This window comes from Microcaecilia unicolor, chromosome 5 (genome assembly GCF_901765095.1).
Source record: "Microcaecilia unicolor chromosome 5, aMicUni1.1, whole genome shotgun sequence".
Taxonomy (NCBI): Eukaryota; Metazoa; Chordata; class Amphibia; order Gymnophiona; family Siphonopidae; genus Microcaecilia; species Microcaecilia unicolor.
The window spans coordinates 219,081,742-219,105,545 of NC_044035.1; the positions used below are offsets into that span (position 1 = coordinate 219,081,742).

Genomic DNA, 23,804 nt, shown 5'->3' on the forward strand with positions numbered 1-23,804 from the left:
TCAGGATTCTGATCCCAACATAGCACCGAAACAGTACTACTCACTCTCCTATCCAAATTCAAGCAGGAGGTAGCAATAGGCAAAAGCATTCTCCTTCAATTTGACATGTCCAGTGCGTTCGACATGGTTAACCATAACATATTGCTAAGACTCCTAGACTATTTTGGAATTGGTGGTAACACTCTCAACTGGATTAAGGGCTTTCTAACCACCAGAACATACCAAGTGAAATCAAGCACCAACATATCATCACCCTGGTAACCAGACTGTGGAGTACCACAAGGATCACCACTATAACCGATCCTTTTCAACCTCATGATAGTCCCACTAGCCAAAGCCTTATCCACACAAGGCCTTAATCCATTCATTTACGCTGATGACGTCACACTATACATCCCCTGCAAGCATGATTTAGCAGACATCACCAATAAAATCAAGCTCAGCTTAAACATCATGAACTCATGGGCAAATGCATTCCAACTAAAACTCAACACAGAAAAAACACAGTCTCATCATCTCATCCCAATACAACACATACAAACCCACAAACATTAACACCCCAGGATACACCCTCCCTATTTCAGACAGCCTGAAAATTCTCGGAGTAACAATCAACCGAAACCTCCAACTAGAGTCCCAAGCTAAACTCACCATAAAGAAAATGCTTCTCTCAATGTGGATACTAAAACGTGTGAAACCATTCTTCCCGAGAGAGATATTTCGCAACCTGGTACAGTCAATGGTACTAAGCCACTTAGACTACTGTAACGGAATCTATGCGGGATGCAAAGAACAAATCATAAAGAAACTTCAAACCGCCCAAAACACAGCAGCACAGCTTATATATGGAAAAACGCGTTTTGACAGTGCCAAACCACTCCGAGAAAAACTGCACTGGCCTCCAATTAAGGAACATATCGCAGTCAAAATCTGTACGACAGTTCACAAAATCATCTACGGCGAGGCACCAGGATACATGACAGACCTCATTGACCTACCACTCAGAAACACCATAAAATCAGCACGATCATACCTAAACCTCCACTACCCAAGCAGCAAAGGACTCAAATACAAATCCACCTATGCATCCATGCAACAAATAATAATAACGAGGGATCGCTTCTACATCCCAATCTCCAGTCTCTGGCTCTCACAGCCTGAATGTTGAGAGCCTAGAATTCGCTTCCTTGGGTCTTTTGGAGGGTGTCTCCAGGGTCTTGCTTGCTTCCAGAAAAGATTCCACGAAGAGGTGTTACTCTTTCAAGTGGAGGAGGTTTGCCATCTGGTGTGACAGAGGAGGTTTGCCATCTGGTGTGACAGCAAGGCCCTAGATCCTCTCTGTTGTCCTACACAGAACCTTGTTGAATACCTTCTACACTTGTCAGAGTCTGGTCTCAAGACCAACTCCGTAAGGGTTCACCTAAGTATAATTAGTGTGTATCATCAGTGTGTAGAAGGTAAGCCTATTTCTGGATAGCCTTTAGTTGTTCCCTTTATGAGAGGTTTGAATTTGTCAAAGCCCCCTGTCAGACCTCCGCCAGTGTCATGGGATATCAACGTCGTTCTCACCCAGCTGATGAAAGCTTTTTTTGAGCCACTGAATTCCTGCCATTTGAAGTACTTGACCTTGGAAGGTCATTTTCTTGGTGGCTGTCACTTCAGTTCGTAGGGTCAGTGAGCTTCAGGCTCTAGTGGTTCATGCTCCTTACCTTAAATTTCATCAAAACAGAGTAGTCCTCCGCACGCACACCCTAAGTTCCTCCTAAAGGTGGTGTCAGAGTTCCATCGGAACCAATCAATTGTCTTGCCAACATTTTTTCCTCGACCTCATGCCTACCCTGATGAGAGCAGTTTGCACACCTTGGACTGCAAGAGAGCATTGGCCTCTTACATGCAGCAGATGAAGCCCTTCAGACAGTTCGCCCAGTTGTTTGTTCCATAGCGTCCCCAGATCAATCCAGAGACTTGTGGGTTATGTCCCTTCACTAGTAGGTTAGATAGAGAGAACACCAAAGTTCGCCCACAAGAGGGCATGTGCAGCCAGCTTAACTTCCGTATTCTCTCTATCTAGCAGGTGAAGAGACGTGCTGTGCAGCTCTGCAGTGATTTGGCTCCTATCCCATTCCCTTGGGGGTTGTTGAGCTTAATTTGGGGTTGAAGTGCTTTGCGCACGATGGGGTTACACCTGGTGGTGCCAGGTCCCTACCCGTCTCCCCCCACCAGCCTACTGCTGCTTATGGATTCGTCTGTCGGTGTTTCTCTCCTGCCTCTTGGAAAAAAAAAATTGACAGAGACACAAACGCAAATCCCTGCAGGTTAAGCAGTGTTTTCTCTTTTTTTTTTTTTTTTTTTTTTTTTATTTATTTATAATTTCAAACAATAATATACAAGACATTCTTGTTTAGGTAATACAGAGAGATAAGTCCTGTATAAAATCAAATAAGCAATTTACAAAAAGGAAAAAGAAAAAAGATAACAAATCTCCCTTTCTTAGACCACAATTATGGAAGAGGGGGAACAGAAAAATTGAGGAGAAATTCAAACCAATCAAGTTTAAGGAAAATTAAGGCCTAGACCAAACCATGGATATATTAACATTATATTGAGCCCTAATCCTAGGGAGTCATTTGGCTAACTTTTTCAATTCAACAAAACTTCTCAACTGTTCCGGCTCAAAGAAGGTATACTTATTATCCTGATATTTTATAAGACATTTACAAGGATAAGCCAGCAAAAAGCTGGCTCCTAACTTTTTAACATCCTCTCTCAATATTAAAAACTTCCGTCTCTTTTCTTGAGTAGATTTTATAACGTCTGGGTAAATCCATACTCGCGCACCGTAAAATAATTTTTGAGAATTTTTAAAGAATAATTTCATAATGGAATTAACATCAGGTTCAAATATAAAGGATACCAGTAGAGTAGCACGAGATTGGATCTCAGTCAACGAGTTCTCAAGAAATTCTGTCAAATCCTGTAATCCTGTAAGTTGTAAATCCTGTTGAACCTTTATTCTCTGTTGATCCTCATTTTTCCGGGGAATTGGGAGATAGTATATTTTATTAATCGGAGGGATACAATCAGAAGAATAATGGAGAATTTCAGTTAAATATTTCTTAAATAACTCCATTGGGCCCAGCTCTGTCTTTATTGGAAAATTTAATATCCTCAGATTAAGTCGTCTGTTGAAATTTTCAATTTGTTCCAATTTGTTATGTATGATAAGTTTATCCTTGATCAAAGTCTCTGTTGTTTCCTTTAATGAGGTAAGCTCTTGTTGAAACACAGTATTCTGCTTCTCAGAATCTAACTTAAATTTTTCAAGAGAATCATGTAAAGAGTCTACCTTAGTCACCAACAAAGCCGTATCAAGAGCAGCTTTCGAAGTTGTCTTCTGTAGATTCTGTAACATATGCCAAATGCTCTCGAGGGAAACCTCCACGCGGGCTCTTGGCTCCAGATGAATTCTTTCAGCAGCTTCTCCGGGGGTGGCTCCGACCGCAAAAACCTCCTCAACGCCAACTTCGGACGCCTCTAAAGGTTCCGCCTCCCGACGGAGTTCTGCTGGGCATGGGGGCGGGTTCAGTTCGGGCGAGGAAAGCGTCGTCTCAAGCCCCAGAAAAACCGCCGCTCCTCCGGCCGTTTCTACAGCAGGGCTCCTCGCCTCAGTGTTCCGTGGAGTACTCGTCATAAACTCTTCGAGGGTCCGCTGAACTGCTTGGGTGGCTCTTGGTGCAGTCGGTAAACCTTTAACCAAACCTTTCCTTTTTGTGTGAGGCATAGCAGATCAAGAAAAATTAAAGAATAGGATCAGAAGTCAGCAGAGTCTCGGCGAGCATTAACGAGCAGCGTCCGCCATCTTTAATTCCCCCCCATCATCAAGCAGTGTTTTCTCAGTCCTCAGAGTTCCAGGTCAGAGGTACGTGAGTGCTAGGCTGGGAGCCGGTCTTGGAGCCATCAAAAGGTGTTCGCGCTGCAGGGCGCGTTGGACGGTGTCCGGGGCATGTGAGAGCTGTACCAGGGCCTTGGGCAAGCCCCGGACGGAACAGACAGACCTCTCTGCAGGGGGGAGGCGGCAGAGTCGGCCGATTCCCGCTTGGCGGGAAAGCCGTTGTTGGTGGCAGCGCGTGGCTCGTCCGCCCCCATTTTTTCTCCGTCTGTACCTCAGCCGCAGATGAACGTGGCGGGGGGTTTACAGCTCTCAGCTGTTGCGGCCCTGGAACGCGGAGTCTCGGACTATCCTCTTACTGGAGCGCTGCATGCGACAGCGTTTTCTCCAGAATTTGTGCTGCTTACGCACAAGGCCTTTTTGTTAAAAGAAGCCGGGGGGGGGGGTAGCGAGATGGACCCCATTTTGGAGACCCAGCATGACTCTGGGGCTGAGTTCTCTCATGAAGTTCCCAAACGGACCCGTTTTGACGGCTTTAGCCCAGGAGCGGAGGGGTCAGCTCACTCGGACTCTGATGAAGCTCAGTTGTCAGGGGATTCTCTTCAGGAGACCCTGGAGGACAAAGAGATGCCAGCGGGGGAGGGTGATGACCCTACTGCGGCAAGGCTTTTTCGTAGGGAGGAACTCCCATCGTCTATGTTTAATATCTCCTAAGGCTATGGAGATATTAAACATCTCTGCTCCCAAACCCCCGTCGCAGTCGGGGGGGGGGGGGGGCGCCCTCTATCATGTCGGGCACTAGGGCTCTGTCTAGAGCTTTTCATATTCGTGAGGCCATGCAAGTGCTCATTAAGGCCCAGTGGGATTCGCCGGAGGCCAGCCTTAGGGTGGCGTGGGCCATGGCCAAACTCTTATAGGCAAGAGCGTGTCTTTCCTGTGTACAGAAGCCGTCGTCGACTGAGGATCTAATTGAATGCCTTCCGGCGTTGGAGTCGGGTTTGGCGTACCTGGCAGATGTCCTTAATGACATTCTCCGGGCTTCAGCTAAGGAAGTTTCGTTGGCGGTATCGGCCTGTAGATGGATTTGGCTCAAGCACTGGGCTGCAGATGTGGCCTCTAAATCCCGTTTGGCGCTGTTGCCTTTTAAGGGTCGGCTTCTCTTTGGGGAGGAATTGGCTCAGATTGTTAAGGAGTTAGGTGATACCAAGGGTCGTTTGCCGGAGGACAGAGGTAAGTCCCAGGCGACGACCTTCAGACCTCACTTCAAGGAGGCCAGGCGTTATAGGCCTGGCAAATCCAGGGGGATTGCCAAGCCCCGGTTTCAACAGAGACAGCAGCCCTTTCGGCCGGACCGCCATCAGCCCATCTCAACCCCTTGCAATCCACAGGGTAGCAGAGGAACCCAATGATGGGGCCCTGGTCCATTCCTTTCCGACAATAGGGGGACGGCTGTCTCAGTTCAGGAAGGAGTGGGCCGGGGTAACTGCGGACGAATGGGTGCTGGACATCATTCGGGACGGCTACAAGTTGGAGTTCACCCGTCCACTGTCAGACAGCTTCTTAGAGTCTCCTTGCAAGTCTCCGCTAAACAGAGCAGCGGTACAAGAGACTCTGGCGGAATTACTGCGCTTAGGGGCAGTTATTCCGGTGCCTTCGGCTGAAATCAGCCAGGGTCGCTACTCTATTTACTTCGTTGTGCCAAAGAAGGAAGGGAGGTGTCGCCCAGTTCTCGATCTCAAGGCGGTCAACAAAGCCCTCAAAGTGAGGCATTTCAGGATGGAAACTTTGCGATCCGTCTTGGCGGCTGTGCAACCGGGAGAATTTTTGTCAGCTCTCAATCTAAAGGAGGCGTACTTGCACATCCCCATTTGGCCGCCCCATCAATGTTTCCTACGCTTTTTCAGTGCTGGGTCAACATTTTCAGTTCCGAGCCATGCCTTTTGGTGTGGCCATGGCACCTCGTACCTTCTCCAAGGTAATGGTGGTAGTGGCAGCCTTCTTGCGCGCAAAAGGGGTGCAAGTTCATGCTTATGTCGACGACTGGCTCATTCATGTGCCGTCTCGGGAGGAGTGCACCCGGGCTACACAGTCAGTCATGGATCTTCTGCGTTTGCTGGGCTGGGTGATCAACATTCAGAAATGTCATCTCGTCCCGACCCAGACTTTGGAGTATCTGGGTGTGCTCTTCGATACCACTCAGAGCAGAGTGTTTCTCCCGGAGCCGCGCTGGTTGAAGCTCATGCGGCAGATTTCCTCACTCCTTCAGGCACCTGCTCCGAAGGCGTGGGACTATGTTCAGGTTCTAGGGTCAATGGCAGCGACATTGGACGTAGTCCCTTGGGCCAGGAGTCATATGCATCCGTTGCAGTGGTCCCTTCTTAGCCGGTGGTTCTCGTTATCGGAGGATTATGTGGTTTGGATCCCATGGGAGGCTCGGGCCCGGTTTGCCATCCGTTGGTGGCTCCAGCCGGTCAATCTGCTTCGCGGCATGCCCCTAGCCACTCCGGAATGGCAGGTGGTCACGATGGATGTCAGTCTGTCTGGCTGGGGAGCTCATTGCCTGGGTCATTCGATGCAGGGGGTATGGAGTCCGTTGGAGGCTCGGTTGTCAATCAATCTTCTGGAATTGCGGGCGATTCGGCTGGTGCTGCAAGCCTTCGAGACTTTGGTGCTGAACCAGTCGGTACGAGTTCTTTGCAACAATGCGATAGCAGTAGCTTATGTCAATCGCCAAGGGGGCACTCAGAGCGCTCAGTTGTGAACGGAGGCGCTTGCCCTTTGCCGCTGGGCAGAACCGCGTCTCTTTCTTTTGTCAGCGGCTCACATTGCGGGAGTCCTGAATGTGCAGGCGGATTTCCTCAGCCGGAACCGGTTGGATGCAGGGGAGTGGGAGCTCTCTCCAGTAGCATTCGGCCGGATCACGTCTCGGGAGGATGCCGGTAGTGGATCTAATGGCCCGTTATTTCATTGCCAAAGTTCCTCGCTTTTTCAGCAGGGGAAGGGAATTCGGGTCCGAAGGAATAGACGCGCTGTTGCAAAGGGGGCCGCAGGATCTCATGTATGTCTTTCCTCCATGGCCCATGGTCGGTCGGGTGATCAGCAGGATCGTGCAGCATTCAGGAGTGGTCATTCTTGTGGCTCCGGGTTGACCCAGGCGTCCTTGGTATGCGGATTTGGTGAGTCTGTTGATAGACGAACTGTTGCAGCTGCCGGATGTTCCTGATCTTCTGATTCAGGGACCAGTGATCATGCAGGATCCCATTCCGTTTGGTCTTACAGCTTGGCTATTGAGAGGTCGCAGCTCAGACGCAGAAGGTTTTCTGAGTCAGTGATTGGGACGATGCAGGCGCGCAAACGATCTACGTCAGTGTACACTAGAGTCTGGCGAACTTTTGTTGCTTGGTGCTCGTCCTCAGGCATTTCGCCAGAGTCGACTCATCTCGTGTCTGTCTTAGCTTTCTTGCAAGAGGGGCTTGAGTAGGCCCTCTCTTTGAGCTCTCTTAAGGTACAGGTGGCAGCATTGGCCTGTTTCCGAGGCCATTTAGGTGGTCGATCGTTGGCCGCTCATCCGGATGTAGTTCGTTTTCTCCGGGGCGTTAGTCATGTTAGACCCCCTCAGATGCCAGTGGTACTGGAATGGAATTTGAACCTAGTACTGAGGGCGTTACAGCGTGCTCCATTTGAGCCTCTGTGTAAGACGTCTTTGAAGGATCTCACGTTGAAGACGGTGTTTTTCGTGGACATGGCTTCGGCCAGAAAGGTATCAGAGCTGCAGGCTCTGTCATGTAGGGATCCCTTTCTGCGTTTTTCGGAAGCTGGGGTCTCGGTCCGTACGGGTCCATCGTTTCTGACGAAGGTGATTTCACGTTTTCACCTTAATGAGGAAGTGCATTTACCAATCTTCAAGCGGGAAGATTACCTGGAGGATTTTCGTCAGTTGCGTTGTTTGGATGTCAAAGGGCTCTCGCATATTTAGAGGCTACTAATTCCTTCCAGAAGTCAGATCATCTCTTTGTCCTGTTTGCGGGACACAAAAAGGGACAGATAGCCATCGAGTGATTGTAGCCTTTGAAGCTAAGGGAAGCGATCGGCTCTGCGTATCTTTCCATGGGGAAACCGATTCCTCTTCAGATTCGCGCGCATTCGACTAGAGCTCAGGCTACGTCCGTTGCGGAGTACTGGCTGGTGCCATTGGACGAGGTTTGTAGAGTGGCTACTTGGGCTTCAGTACACACTTTTGCTAGACATTACCGACTTGATGTTGCGGCGCGTCGGGATGCGTTTTTCGGCGCTTCGGTACTGTCTTCAGGGAGCATGCGGTCCCACCCTTTTTGAGGACTGCTTTGGTACATCCCACAAGTCTCTGGATTGATCTGGGGACGCTATGGAAGGTAAAATTATGTCTTACCTGATAATTTTCTTTCCATTAGTCCGTCAGATCAATCCAGAGGCCCTCCCTGGGGTTCGCATTAGCAGATCCTGTATGATGTATATGGCAGAGTTTTGATATAGTTAATGTTGTTTAGGTTCGTGTTCTTCTGTTGGTCTGGAAGTTTGGACTAAACAAGTTCTTGGAAAACAGTTGTTACTGTGTAGCAGATGGAGGGTTTTCCTTCAGATTATTTGCTCTTTTCGAGAGGCAGGAGAGTGAACTCTTGTTCAAATGATTTCTTACTGCTTTGGTATCTTATACTGAAGTTAAGCTGGCTGCACATGCCCTCTTGTGGGCGAACTTCGGTGTTCTCTCTATCTAACCTGCTAGTGGAGGGACATAACCCACAAGTCTCTGGATTGATCTGAGGGACTAATGGAAAGAAAATTATCAGGTAAGACATAATTTTTACCTTTCTTTTGATTCTAACAGGAGGGGAGTCACCATCGGAAAACGCACAATCTCCAGTTGTTTTTTTTTTTGTTACATTTATACCCCACGCTTTCCCACTCATGGCAGGCTCAATGCGGCTTAAATGGGGCAATGGAGGGTTAAGTGACTTGCCCAGAGTCATAAGGAGCTGCCTGTGCCGGGAATCGAACTCAGTTCCCCAGGACCAAAGTCCACCACCCTAACCACTAGGCCACTCCTCCAGTTGGCTAACTGATTGCATTTCCTTCACATATGCCCAAGCTGGGCTGACTCTGGAGGGCCATGTCACAGCTCATAATGTCAGAGCCATGGCTGTGTCGGTGGTTCACTTAAAGTCAGCCTCCATTGAATAGATTTGCAAAGCTACGACGTGGGCTTCAGTCCACACATTCACATCACACTACTTCCTTGAGTAGGATACCTGACGTGACAGTCGGTTTGGGCAGTCGGTGCTGTAGAATCTGTTTGGGGTTTAGAATCCAACTTCACCCACCTAGGCCCGTTTTTATTCTGTTTCAGGCTGCACTCTCAACTAGTTGTATATAGTTTCAGGTTAATCTGTTATGTCCTCGCCGTTGCAAGGCCCAGTTGACCAATGTTTATAGCTTTGGGTGAGCCTGGATGCTAGGGATTCCCCACTTGTTAGAATAAGCAAGTCTGCTTGTCCTCGGAGAAAGCGAAGATACTTACCTGTAGCAGGTATTCTCAGAGGACAGCAGGCTAATTATTCTCACAATCCCGCCCACCTCCCCTTGGAGTTGTTTATTTGTTTATGCTTTTGGACTTATCTGAGGTATTTGCTCATGCAACAAGCAGGAAGTCCGCTGCATGCACGCCAGAAGGCTCTGTCAAATCTTTTGCTTTTTGCTATATTTTTATGCCTATTCCCAGGCCGGCGCAGATCACCGACCCATGTGTAAGAATAATCAGCCTGCTGTCCTCGGAGAATACCTGCTACAAGTAAATATCTTTGCTTTACGTAGCTATAGTTCGAGTTTCTCTTTCTCATATGCATCACTTTGCACTTGCTCACATTAAACACCATCTGTCACTTAGACGCCCAGTCTCCCAGTCTTGTAAGGTAATTTTTCACAGTCCTCTTGCGCTTTAACAACTGTGAATAACTTTGTGTGATCAGCAAATTTAATTACCTCACTAGTTACTCCCATCTCTAGATCATTTATAAATATGTTAAAAAGCAGCGGTCCCGGGCGGTCACGTAATGCTGTGAACGACAGCGGACGCACCTCGGATTGCTGCTGTGACCGAACCCACTCCAGCACCCTGAAATCTTGATCCTAGTCAGCCTGGCTTGGAGGAAAACTAACTAGACTGTTAAAGGAACGCATGGAGAAATTTCTGACAAACTTACAGTCGCTGATGTCTGCAAAGCCGCCGTGCAGAGGCGCTGACCGAACAAAGCAAGCGGAAGACAAAGTGGCGCCCAGCTCGTCACCCAGGTCGACCTCCGCGGAATTTATGGCGGAACTCACGGAAGCAATGGTAAAAGCCCTGGACCCTCGACTCCTGCAGCTTTCGGAACAAATAGCCAGCATAGCACAATCAACAGCAGAATTGCATCGACGAACTGGAGGGCTGGGTATCGGACATGGAAGACACGTTGCAGGCGTACAAGGAAAAACTAGACCAACTAGAGGCCATGACGCAGGCCCAACATGGCAAGCTGGAGGAACTTGAGAATAGGGCGCAGCGGGAAAATCTACGGTTTGTGGGCTTCCCCAAATCAATAGCTGAAGCATCGTTGCCCAAGACGCTGGAGACCTGGCTACTGGTGCATTTCCCGGAGACAGCCAGACAAGGGGGGATAGCCATGGACAGAGTGGGCCTGCTGAGACCAAACGCCACCAAGCCACGAGTAATCATAGCAAAATTTCATAGATACACTCAAAAAGCTCATCTGCTGAACCTATACAAAAGCAAACGGGATGAAACACGCTTTGATGGGCAAACAATCAGAATCTTCCAGGATTATTCGGCAGAGCTGGCCGCCAAGAGGCGGACATTTTCAGCTATATGTACACAACTTGTAGAAAAGAAATAGCGCTTTGCACTGCAATTCCTGGCCACATTGTGGATTCAACACCTCAATCGTTGGCACACATTTGCAGAAGCGCCAGAGGCGGAAAAGTGGCTAAAAGGTCTGGAAGCAGTCTGAGAGAGCTACTCAAGAGAGTACGGCGATGCGGACTGAAGTTACAATCAAGCAAGTTGTATATTGTAAGTTGAACAGGGAAATCAAGACATAATGTAGATGTACGTTTACTGAAGGAAGGGGGGAAGGTCCCCAGAGCACCAGGTGAAAGACCCCGACTAGGCATAACCCTCGGAGAGAGAGAGGGGTGAGCCTAGAGTTGGCCAGGGGAGTGCAGAGAAGGGAAATGGGGAGGGCTGGGCAGAGAAGGGGAGAAAAGGGGAATAAGAGGGAGGGGAGAAGGGGGAGAGGGAAGCTTCAGGACCGGCAGAGGAGGAAGGAACGAGGTAGAGACAAAGATAGAAACACGAGGGGCAAGGTGACACGTAAGAGCAACAAACTCCATAGGGGAAGGGCTGGGCCCCTGGGGGTTAAAAATGATAGGTTACGAGTGGCACGGAGGGCAAATTAGAAACATAAATCTACAATCAGATTAATCTTCTGGAATGTCTCGGGCATATCGTCCCCAATAAAGAGGACTAAGATCCTAAACCAGCTTAAGCATCATAAAGCGGCCATAGCTTGTGTACAAGAGACCAGATTAACAGATCTAGACCACGAAAAGCTGAAGCAAAAATGGGTTGGGGAATGCTATTACTCTTCTTCTGGAACTAAGAGATGTGGAGAAGCCATATTGATAAAACAGGTCTCCCGTGCCATTCAAAATTGATTTATAAAGATAGGGAAGGAAAAGTGGTGCTGCTCCACCTCAAAATTCAGGGGCAAAGGTTCTATCTGTGTGCAGTATATGCTCCTAACATTCACTCGTCCTCTTTTTTTCAAACACTAGTCTCCTTGGGACTCCAGCACTCGGATGCACCATGGGTATGGGCAGGAGATTTTAATAAAGTCATGGACGCACAACTAGATAGGTCGGGGAGGGGTACGGCTGGAGGAGGGAGGGATAGTCTTCAGGCATTGTGCAACTTATTAAATTTAGTAGATCCGGAGAGGAAGTGACGTCATCTAACAAGTATGGACGTCTGAGCAGAGAGCTCCCGCTTACTCCTCACAAAAATCGGCGAAAAAATTGCACCCAACGTGAGAGAGTGAACCAAATCGCAATCTGATTGCAGCCACACATCTAGCGGACCTCGTGATCGATGAGCCAGAAGCCGGCACCGGCGCAATTGGCGCAGTTTGCCTTCACGCCACGAGGAGACCCTCAGAAGAGCAAAATGGCGGACCTAGAGGGAACGCAGACGCCGCCAGGCCCAACGGAGCATTGCCCGTCAAACTTAGAGCCCGAACTAGGGGGCGAAATGATGCCTGGATCGGCGATCCCCTTGGAACTGAAAACGTGGCTTCAGGAAATCAGCGCTAATTTGCAGTCCCTGCGCAGTGAAGTGGCAACGCTGGGCTCTGATCTCAGGGCCAAAATTCAAGATTTGGGATCGAGACTAGACGAGATGGAAACACAACTGGAACATCATGAGGAGGCTCTGGGGCAGGCAGACCAACAAGCAATGGAAATTTGCTCCATCCAACAACAATAACAAAATAAACTGGAAGATCTAGAAAACAGGAGCCGCCGGAACAACTTGAGGTTCCGGGGTCTCCCAGAAACACCCACGTATCAAAATAGTGAAGATGCAGTCCAAAAAATGGTGGTGGAGCTATTGGGCGCAGGTGGCACACACATTGAAGAGAAAGCCATCCAGATAGAACGAGTGCACAGAGCGCTAGGGCCAGCACGAAATAACGCGCCGAAGGACATTATTGCTTGTTTCGCCAGTTATAAGATCAAAGAACAAGTACTTCATAAGTCCCGTCAGCAGCCAGATTTCACTTGAGACTCATACAAAATCGAAATTTATCAAGACTTGGCTGCCACGACTTTAAAAAGGAGAAATGAGCTACACCCCTTCACAAAAGTGCTACAAGAGCTAAACATTAAATATTGATGGCGGCACCTGTTTGCACTTGTTTTCTTCAAAGATGGCAAGCAACACCAGGTGCGCTCCATAGCGGAAGCGAGAGTGACATGTCCAGAAGCTGGGATGGTGACAGATACAGCAGAAGACAACCGACAACAAAGAAGGACGTTGCAAGCTGCTCCACCGAAATGGAAGCGAGTTGGGAAGGGGCCGAAGCGCCTGCAGAGGCAACAGTCGACAGCGAAGATTACCTGAGATGATGAACTGAGCAGAGAATAGCAACCTCAGAGGCCTGGGGCCAGGCTTTAAAATGTTGCAGAAGAGTCTAAACGGACACATGAGATAAGTTGACTGGTTTGGTTCACACTGTTGGCATTCAGACTGAGGGGAAGTGGTAAACGTTCTACATTTCACTTCCTCTTACAAAGGGGCCCAGTGGTTCTCCACTGGACACCATAAAGTTTTGGGGTTACAAGGGGATGGGGGGGGGGGAGGGGGCGGTGTGGTTGAAAGACTAAAAGGAGACACTACATAGACGAATTAATATGTGGGCCAGACACATAGATGAATATATAGCAGGACAGAGGCAACACCAGAGACATAGGAGACAGTGGCCGAAAGTTATACCCTATGGCGGACACTAAATGGTTATCGCTCAATGTTAAGGGGTTAAACACCCCAAGGAAAAGGCAACTATTATTTAGAGAGCTAAGCCGCCAACATATAGATATAGCGCTAATCCAAGAGACCCATCTTAAGGCCAAGTACGAACGGCTCTGCTACCATAAGCAATACCCAACCATATATTATGCTTCATCTTTGGGGGGAACTAAGAGTAAGGGAGTACTGATAGCTTTACATCACTCTAAACCCTGGGAGGTTAAAAAGATAATTCGAGATAAAGGGGGCCATTATCTGCTCTTTGTGCTGACACTGGGGGGGGGGGGGGGGCAACGATACACGGTGGTGAATATATACGGGCCCAACACACATCAAGGGGACTTTTACTTAGAAATAAATAATCTGCTCACAGCACACGTGGAGGGCTCCCTCCTACTAGGGGGGGACTTCAACATTACGTTGCAGCCAAAAGTAGACAATTCCACCACAGGGGGGCAACAGGCAAAGCTAAATAGACGACAGTTACATGAGCTAATGGAGCGCTGGCAACTTACCGGCCTTTGGCGCGGGGCCCACCCCACACAAAGGCAATATACCTATTATTCAGCAGTCCATAAGACCTCATCACGAATAGACATGTGGTTGGGAGATGGCTCATTCTTAGGGCATACAGACTCGATTGAGATCATACCATGTACCTGGTCCGATCATTCAGCAGTATTCCTCCATATGCAAAGAGGGGGGTCAGCTAGGGTACAGCAACCCTGGCGGCTAGATGATGCACTTCTGTCTAATCCGGATAATATCCCAATTATAGAAAAGCACATCACGGACTATATTCACTTTAATGACAAGGGAGATGTTTCGTCGGCAATTGTCTGGGAGGGCTTTAAAGCCGTCCCGAGAGGCCACCTTATTGCACTAAGTGCTAGCTGCTGGAAAAAACGAACAGCGGAGGAACATAAACTGAGGGCTGAATTACAGCAGATAGAACAACGGGGACAGAGGGGGGATACCTATATACCCGCTAAGGATGAGGAAAAAAATAGGATTAGAGGCCAACTACAAGAATTAGAACTAGCTGATATGCTGAACAGATGCTGAGGGCACGTCAGACACACTTCGAATTCGGAAATAAGGCGAGTCGCCTACTGGCCTACAAGTTGAAACAACAAACCACACGCAATGGGGTTGGCAGCCTGAGGGATGACACGGGGAAGGTTAGATCGGATGAACATTACATCAGATCAGCCTTTAAAACCTTCTATGAGATGTTATACTCCCAGGAAGCTCCCCAGTCAGATTCTGCTGAAACACAATTCATAGATGAATTGGACCTATCCCGGCTCTCCACTGAGGCCAAGTGGCACTCTCCGAGCCTATAACCTTAGAGGAGATAGAACAATCCATAAAAGAGCTTATCCCAGGCAAGGCACCAGGGCCCGATGGTTTTACCAACAGGTTTTATAAAATATTCGGTAGGCTGGTGGCCCCGCTACTTCTTAAGGTATTTAATGCAATAGAAACTAATGCGGGCTACCCACCAACGTGGAACTTAGCTACTATAGTGGTAATACCCAAGCCAGGGAAAGACCCCCTACAATGTAGCTCTTATAGACCAATATCACTCTTAGGAGTAGACTATAAGATTTTGGCTTCTCGTTTACAAAAATGTCTACCCACACTAATACATGAAGACCAGGCGGGGTTTATCCAAAACAGACAGACGTTTGACAACATCCGAAGGGCCCTTTTCATAACACAGAACGCACAACTCAGCGGGACCCCTCTATGCATCCTGTCATTAGATGCTGAAAAAGCTTTTGACAGGGTGAGCTGGCCTTTCCTTTCTAAAGTTCTGGACCGCATGGGAATTGCAGGAAGGTTTAGCACTTGGCTTAGACTGATTTACTCAAAGCCACAAGCCTTAGTAAGGGTTAATGGGATACTATCTCAACCATTTAGACTCCATAGGACACGATAGGGGTGCATGCTGTCCCAATTGCTCTTTGCTCTAGTAATGGAGCCTTTGGCTATCCGGGTAAGAGCACACCCGGAGATTAGAGGATTTAGATGGAGAGGGCTTGAAACAAAGATTCTTATGTTTGCAGACGACATTCTGCTAACCTTGAAGGATCCTATAGTGGCACTCCCGAAGCTGGGAGAGAGAATTCAAAATTATGGAGCAGAGTCAGGATTTAAAATAAATTTTGACAAATCTGAGGCCCTAGATGTAAATATCCCGGAGGATCAAATGCAACAGTTGAAGACACTGTTCCCCTATAGGTGGACTAAGCATCACATCAGATATCTAGGGATAAAGCTTACACGTAGTCTTGACGAGCTATACACCACTAACTTTCCGGATAAGACACGGGAGCTGTTTAATGAAATGGAGAGTTGGGAAGGACTAACTTTATCCTGGATGAGGTGGATTAACGCAATTAAGATGATATTATTACCCAAACTACTGTACCTTTTCATGGCCTTACCAATAGCATTACCAAAAGGGTACCTGAGGGGTGTACAGAGGAAAATGTTTGCTTTTATCTGGAGAAAACAACCACCCCGGGTGAGAAGAGAAGTAATGTACCAGCCCAGGGAAAGAGGTGGGATGGGAGTTCCGTGCCTGCACACATACCACCGGGCTGTGCATCTAAGGACCATAGCGATATGGTTGCAGAGGGAGTGCAAATTGGGCGGAGAACTAGAACGGGGGTGGTGGGGAACGATCCCGCTGCAAGCAGGGCCGTGGGCGCCCAAACAATTATTAGGAGACCTAATAAAACGTAGCCCACCCCTCCTGCGTTGACCCTTGGAGACATGGAGAACAATAAGAGAAAAATTCTTCCCAGACCGTAAATACTTTACACATATGTATTTTAGATTTGCACCAGACTTTGGTCCGGGGTCAGTGGACGGGGCATACATACAATGGGTTTATGCGAATTAGGACAAATGCATGAACAGGGACACACGATCCCATATATGGAGCTATGCCAGATCCATGGGCTCTCTCCTCTGCAGGCATACCAGTATCTCCAGGTGAAAGACTTCATCAAACTTAAAGCAGAGGAGTAGCTCAACCTTTCGGAAACACGATTGGAACAGGGCATGATGGGGGGGTGGAGGCCGAGGGGGACTTTCCAGGCTTTACAAAGCGTTGCTGCTACAAGACACCCCAGTGGTATACTACACAGCCAAATGGGAGACGGCAATAGGGGGGACATGTGAACCTGAGCAATGGAGTAGGGCGTTTAAGTCTCTGCTCCAGGCCTCCACCTCGAGTGCTATGATGGAAAATGGATATAAAATTCTCTACAGCTGGTATACGCCCTACCGCCTGATGAAAATGTATAAGACTGGGCTGGGACTTTGCTGGAGGAACTGCGGACTACAAGGGGATATGGTGCACATTTGGTGGGAATGTAAAAAAGTTGTGGAGGGAAATTGTAACCTATCTGAATAAAACAATGGAGGTGACATATCCAGTAGCATTAGATAGTTGTTTACTGCACTTTAAACCGCAGGGAATTAAACCAGACATACACTGGTTTGCCACACAGTTGTTTGTGGCTAGTAAGCTCTTGATTGCAGCAGCTTGGAAAACTCTAATGCTCCCAGATATACAAAGAGTTCTGCTAAAGCTAGATAATGTACGCCTGATGTCAAAATTGACTGCTATTCGAAAAGGCAACTTGGCCCAATATCACAAAGTGTGGGATATATATGAGTCACAGCGGTCACAATTGTAATGTATGATGATCTTTTCCTTTTTTTTTTTTTCTTTCTGTACTCTTGGATAACCACGGGAGGGAAGGGGGGGAGAAGGGAAGAGAGAGGCAAAGGGGGAAGTGGTTAGTATATAAGAATAGTTTTGGGGACAACAGCGATGTACACTAGATTTTGTTATTGTACTATTATTATGATGTTATAGCAATGATAATCACTAATGTACACAATAGCAGTGTTTGTACTGTTCTGATATATATTGAAAACACTTCAAAAATAAAGATTAAAAAAATTTTTTTTAGTAGATCCATGGCACTTACTGCACCCGACAACCACAGACTACACACACCAATCGAAGGTACACCAGACGTGGTCACAGCTAGATTACGTGCTGGTAGACCAGTCATTGTTCTTTAGAATTGAGCAAGCAGAGATAGGACCTGCGGAAGTGTCGGACCACTCATTAGTTTGGATGGACCTGATAAATGACATGCTGGGGGAACCAGGCTACTCCTGGAGATTTCCCTCGTACCTATACAAAGAGGAGCAATTTCCCAAATATGTTAAAGAGCAGTGGGAACAATTGTCACGGCTGTGGCCATGACCACCCTCAGACTTACCCTGTTTCTGGGAGTCAGTGGCTGTGCTGGCTTCTGCTTGTCTCTGTGTCTGTCTCTGTCTTAGTTTCTCTCTGGCTCTGTGTGCTGATTGCCCTACTGAACCTCACCTGTGTGGGCTATGCCTCTTCCAAGATGGCTGCCGCCGACTCCTCTATGCCAGTATCCAAGATGGCTCCCGCTGGGCTGACTTCTCTGTGTGCCAAGCCTCTGTTTGGATGCAAGGTGATTGCTGCAGCTGTGCCTCTGGTGTGGAAGGGCTTTATTAATCATTTAGAGACTACAGCCCTTGCCTTTGCATTTCGTCTAAGGGCCCTGGTGTGTAGAGTGCTCTGTACACTGTTTCAGTGTTTGCTCTGTGTGAGTTTCTATGTTTGACTAGATAGCTTGGGCACAGTTTGCTTGTTAGCCTGTGTATAGCTTCGCTAGTTCTCTGTGTATGTTCCTAGTGTAGGACTTGTTAGCTTGGGCACAGCTTTGCTTGTTAGCCTGTGTATAGCTTTGCTAGTTCACTGTGTTTGTTTCCAGTGTATGACTTGTTAGCTTGGGCACAGCTTTGCTTGTTAGCCTGTGTGTAGCTTTGCTAGTTCACTGTGTTTGTTTCCAGTGTATGACTGGTTAGCTTGGGCACAGCTTTGGTTGTTAGCTGGTGTATAGCCTGACTAACTCTCCTGAGTTTGCTCTGTGTATGTTTCCAGTGTATGACTTGTTAGCTTGGGCACAGCTTTGGTTGTTAGCTGGTGTATAGCTTTACTAGTTTTCCTGAGTTGCTTAGAGTATGTTTCTTGTGTATGACTGGGTTGCTTGGGCATAGCGTTCCTATTAGCTTGGGTACAGTTTACTAGTCATTGTGTTTAACCTGCCTACTGCCGGAACCCGGACATTCCCTGCCTATCTGCCCTGCCTTCGCCTAGGTGCCTGGGGGCACTCCTGGATCCTCATTCCTGCTGTTCCGGCTTGCAAGTTCCAGTTCTGTTTTTTCTGTAAGTCCTGCCGGCCGCCCGAACCTGAGGGCTCAACCCTCGGGGAAAGGTGGTTAAGCGTAGGTGAAGCCTAGGTCCAGTGTGTTCCAGTCCAGCGGGTTCCGGTCCCGTGGGTTCCGCTCCAGTGTGTTCTAGTCCAGCGGGTTTCACTCCTGTATGTTCCAGTCCAGTGGGGCCACTCCAGTGTGTTCCAGTCCAGCGGGCTCCACTCCAGTGCGCACCCGTCCGGTGCGTTCCAGTTCCGTGTATTCCTGTATTCCTATGTGGAACTCCAGTCCGGGGTTCCGGTCCAGTTTTGTCTCATCTCTACCTTGAAGGTGATCTTGCCTGCCACTGCCGCTCCACGGTAGTGGCCCAAGGACTCGCGAACCCAGTGCTCCCGGGAAGGAATCCTGACCGTCTGCCAAGGTCCTCGAGCACGCGATAACAATATGTAGATACAAATGCAGAAACTAGCCCGTCACCAATGGTATTCTGGGAAGCCTCAAAGGCAGTAATAAGAGGGGGAATAATCGCATATATATGAGTGTCAGAAAAAAAGGATATCGGCGGGCATAATAACCCTAGAGCAGGCACTGAGGAGGACAAAAAGTAAATACTTGCAACAGCCCTCAGCAGTGAACCGGGAGGCTCTAATGGCAACTAATGTGGCCCTAAACTCCTTAATTCATGAACAGACGCAAAAACAGTTACTAGTGAGGCGCATACACGTCCACAGATTTGGGAACAAGACGGGGAGATTACTAGCCAGGGTAGCACATGCACAGGCGCCAAAGAGAATGATTTCATCAATTCTCTGCATGGTAGGTCCCCGGATAAAAAGCCTAGAGGGGATAATAGAGGCCTTCCACAAACACTTTGCTCAGATGTATGCAAGGGGAGAAAGCCAAGAAGAGCAGTCAGCTAATGTTTACCTGGAGGATTCTGGAATCCCTAAGCTATCCCCACTAGTGCGGGAAAGGCTATCTACGCTGCAGGCCCAGGAGAATACAGAAGGTGCTTAAATCCGTCCCTCTGAGCTCGGCACCGGGACCCGACGGGTTCTCGGCCGAATATCACAAACGTTTGCCAGCCCAGTTTAGTGCACCACTTATTGAGTATTACGAAGCTGTGGTGCAAAGGGGCACACTCACACCGGGAGAAAATGAGGCTTTGATAACATTGATTCCCAAGCCGGGCAAACCTGCAGATCGAGTAGAGTCATATAGACCAATTTCTCTTATTAACATAGACCTAAAAATATTGGCCCGAGTACTGGCGGAATGCCTAGCACCCCAAATGTTGGATTTGATAGGGGAACACCAGGTTGGATTTGTAAGAGGCAGGCACTCGGTAATTGTCTATAAGATCCTTCTATCTATAGCACAGTGCCAGGATACTGAGACCCAATTGCTGATGGTCAGCCTAGATGCGGAGAAAGCATTCGATAAAGTGAGGTGGGACTACTTGTTGCAAGTACTATCATATGTGGGTATAGAGGACAGGTTTTTAAAAGCAATTAAAACACTTTACGATTCCCCAACTGCGAGGATTTTGGTAAATGGAGTAAAGTCCCCCAAGTTTAGGGTACAGACAGGTACCAGACAGGGCTGCCCAGTCTCCCCGTTGCTGTTCCTGCTGTATCTGGAGCCATTGCTGCGCACAATAGAAACAGACCCTGAGATAGTGAGGGTACAACTCCTGGGACAAACAGTGAAAGTCTTGGCATTCGCCGATGACCTATTCCTAACCCTAGTGCACCCTCAGGCATCTCTGGCTAGGTTATTATCAGTAATTGATGAGTTTGGATTTCATTCAGGGTTTACATTGAACACCCAGAAGTCAATGGCCCTTCCCTCTGAACTGGAGTTAAAAATGGAATGGGCAGGCCCCTTTCCATTGCAATGGGCTCAGGACGCAGTGACATATTTGGGTGTCCAAATACCAGCTGACTTAACGACACTATACTCCCTGAACATGGACAAAATGAAGAATCGAGCAGGGATGGCCCTACATAACTGGCAGGCACTGCCCATATCTCTGATGGGGAGAATGGCACTATACAATATGATACTGTTCCCATTGTGGATTTATACGTTTCAAATGCTGCCAATGTACTTGCGAGGAGAGGACGAGCGATAGCTACACAAATAGCTTAATAAATTTTTGTGGCAAGGCAAACGAGCCAGAATGACAATAACAAGAACTATGCTGCCACGAGACAAAGGAGGTCTGGGTCTCCTAGAGCTGCGGCTATTTTCAATAGCAAGTTCTATGCGTCACCTCTTGGACTGGTTTCGGAACAAACAATACTTCACCAGTTCGCAATCAGAAATTCAGTGGTTCCGGAACCAGCACTTTGCTAGTTGGCTCCATGCAACATCAGACAATAAGATGAGCTTGGGGGCGGTGACCCCCATATTCCGGCCATTACAGCAAACGTGGCGGTGGCTAAACAAGTTTTTTGGCCACAACAAATCGGCCTCACCCTTGTTACCCATCAGAGGTAACCCAGCATTCCCAGCGGGGAATACTTCCAGAACCTTTAAAGAATGGGAGAAACTGGGAATTTGCTATGTGTATCATGTAGTAACCGATCAAGGAACAATGAAATTCCTGTCAGAATTGTGTAAGGAGTTCAAATTGAACAAAAGAGACACCTTTGCATACTTGCAACTACAACACTATGTGCAATCCTTGCCCAGATCATCACTAGGCTCGGAAACATGGGAAAGATATAACGCCATCTTGGCTTGGATGCGCAATTTTGGATACCATTGAAATACTTCCACTCCTTCGAGAACATACCAAAAAATATGATTTTAGTGGAGAGGCTCGGCAGTGGAGTGCGGAACTGGGAGTGGAGGTTAAAGCAGAACAACTGGAAACAAGTCTCATGAGGACTTACAAACTGACAGAAAATGTGAGTTGGTGGGTGACTCAATATAAGTTCACACTGTGTCTATGTCTATATGTGTCACCATGCAGGGCCTATAGGGCAACGTTAAGAGACACAGACTCCTGCCCAAAATGTGGATTAGCAAATGCTCATCTAGGACACTTGTTCTGGGCCTGCCAAAAGATACACAGGTTTTGGAATAATGTAGCGGTGCTGGTGTCGGATATGTGGAGAATAAAATGGCACCACTCCCCAAGGCAACTATTCAACAGATTCACCTTGCAAGGAGAAAAACCGGTTGGCGTGGAAGCATTCATGCAGAGGACAGTCCTGATGGGGGAAAAAAAAAGCAATATTGCAAGTCTGGCTCACTTCTGAAAGCCCCATGGTGGCTCAGTGGCACTCCCTAATGATACACATGTGTTCATTGGAACGAAAGAAAATCACAGACTTGGCCTCAAAAAAAGGGGATGAATATTGTAAAACATGGGCCCCTTTCTGGGACACTTTGACAGCAGTGACAAGAAGTAGAGTGCTGAACTCCTGAAGCAGGGGGGGAGGAGGAAGTAGGGAGGGAGGGAGAAGAGGGAGGAAGGGGTAGAGGGGGGAGGGGAATAGGAGAGGGAGAAAAGAAGAACAAAACAGAATGGATATGTTAATTGGTATATTTGTTGTTTTATTGAAAATGCTGTAATCATTGCTACTGTAAAGTCTTAATTCAAGATTGGTGTTAATAAACAAGATTATATTTTTAAAAAAAAAGCAGCGGTCTCAGTAGGAACCCCACTATCTACCTTCTCCACTGAGAATACTGACCATTTAATCCTACTCTCTTGTTTTCTCTCCTTTAACCAGTTTTTAATCCATAATAGGACACTACCTCCTATCCCTTGACTCTCCAATTTCTTCTGGAGTCTTTCATGAGGTACTTTGTCAAATGCCTTTTGAAAATCCAGATATACAATATCAGCCGGCTCACCTTTATCCACATGTTTGTTCACCCCTTCAAAGAAATGTAATAGATTGTTGAGGCAAGATTTGTCTTCAGTTAATCCATGTTGGCTTTGTCTCATTAATCCATGCTGTCGCTACCAGGTAATACCAACGACTACGTAAAATTCCTCAATTGTCTAGACCCAACACCTGGTGAACATCCAGCTGATCGAACCTGAACTAATTTCGACATACTGTTGGATGATACCATCTCTCAAGCGATCAAAAGGTTCACCAAATCTCAATGCAAATTAGACATATGCCCTAACAACCTTATAAAACTCGCACCTCAACAATTTATAGAAGACCTCACGATACATTTGAACTATACGTTACAAAATGGACTCTTCCCAAAAGAAAAAAGAAACATTCTACTCACCCCTATACCTAAGGACCCAAAGGAAAATACAAGTGACTTAACCAACTATCGGCCAGTAGCATCTATCCCTCTGGCAACCAAATTAATGGAAAGTATGATGACCAAGCAACTCACTAACTATCTAAATAAATACAAAATTCTGCGTGAATCTCAATCAGGATTTTGGTCCAATCACAGCACCGAAACAGTTTTAACCACTCTTCTAACTAAATTTAAACAAACAATTGCAACAGGAAACAACATACTACAACATGGCCAGTGCATTCGACATGGTTAGTCATAAAATATTATTAAACATTCTTGAATACTTCGGAGTTCGAGGTAACGTGCTTAACTGGTTCAGAGGATTTCTAACCACAAGAGCATACCAGGTGATATCTAATTCGATCACGTCAGCTTCATGGTCACCTGAATGCAGTGTACCCCAAGGATCTTCACTCTCGCCGACCCTCTTTAAACTAATGATGATACCCCTGTCTAAATCGTTATCCAATCAAGGCCTCAACCCTTACATATACGCAGATGACGTCACGATTTACATACCGTTCAAACATGACTTAAAGGAAATCACTAATGTCGTCATCAACCACAGCTTCCAAATCATGCATTCCTTATACTCACATCTCAATATAACATAAATAAAATCACCACCATAACCACACCAAACTTCTCCCTTCCCGTGTCAGACACCCTGAAAATTCTTGGAGTTACCTTTGACCGAAATCTCACACTTGAAAACCATGTGAAGAATACAACAAG

At 47.4% G+C, this 23,804-nt stretch overlaps 1 protein-coding gene and 1 long non-coding RNA gene across 2 annotated transcripts in view; both read left to right on the forward strand.

The window, feature by feature from the left end:
- NDUFV3 (NADH:ubiquinone oxidoreductase subunit V3) overlaps nucleotides 1-23,804 on the forward strand; it is a 139,397-nt gene that overhangs the window by 36,175 nt on the left and 79,418 nt on the right. The window lies entirely within an intron of this gene.
- On the forward strand, nucleotides 9,076-20,372 carry LOC115470539. The gene is made up of 3 exons (XR_003942216.1): nucleotides 9,076-9,185; nucleotides 16,319-16,321; nucleotides 20,361-20,372. It is a non-coding gene; the product is annotated as an uncharacterized LOC115470539 (long non-coding RNA).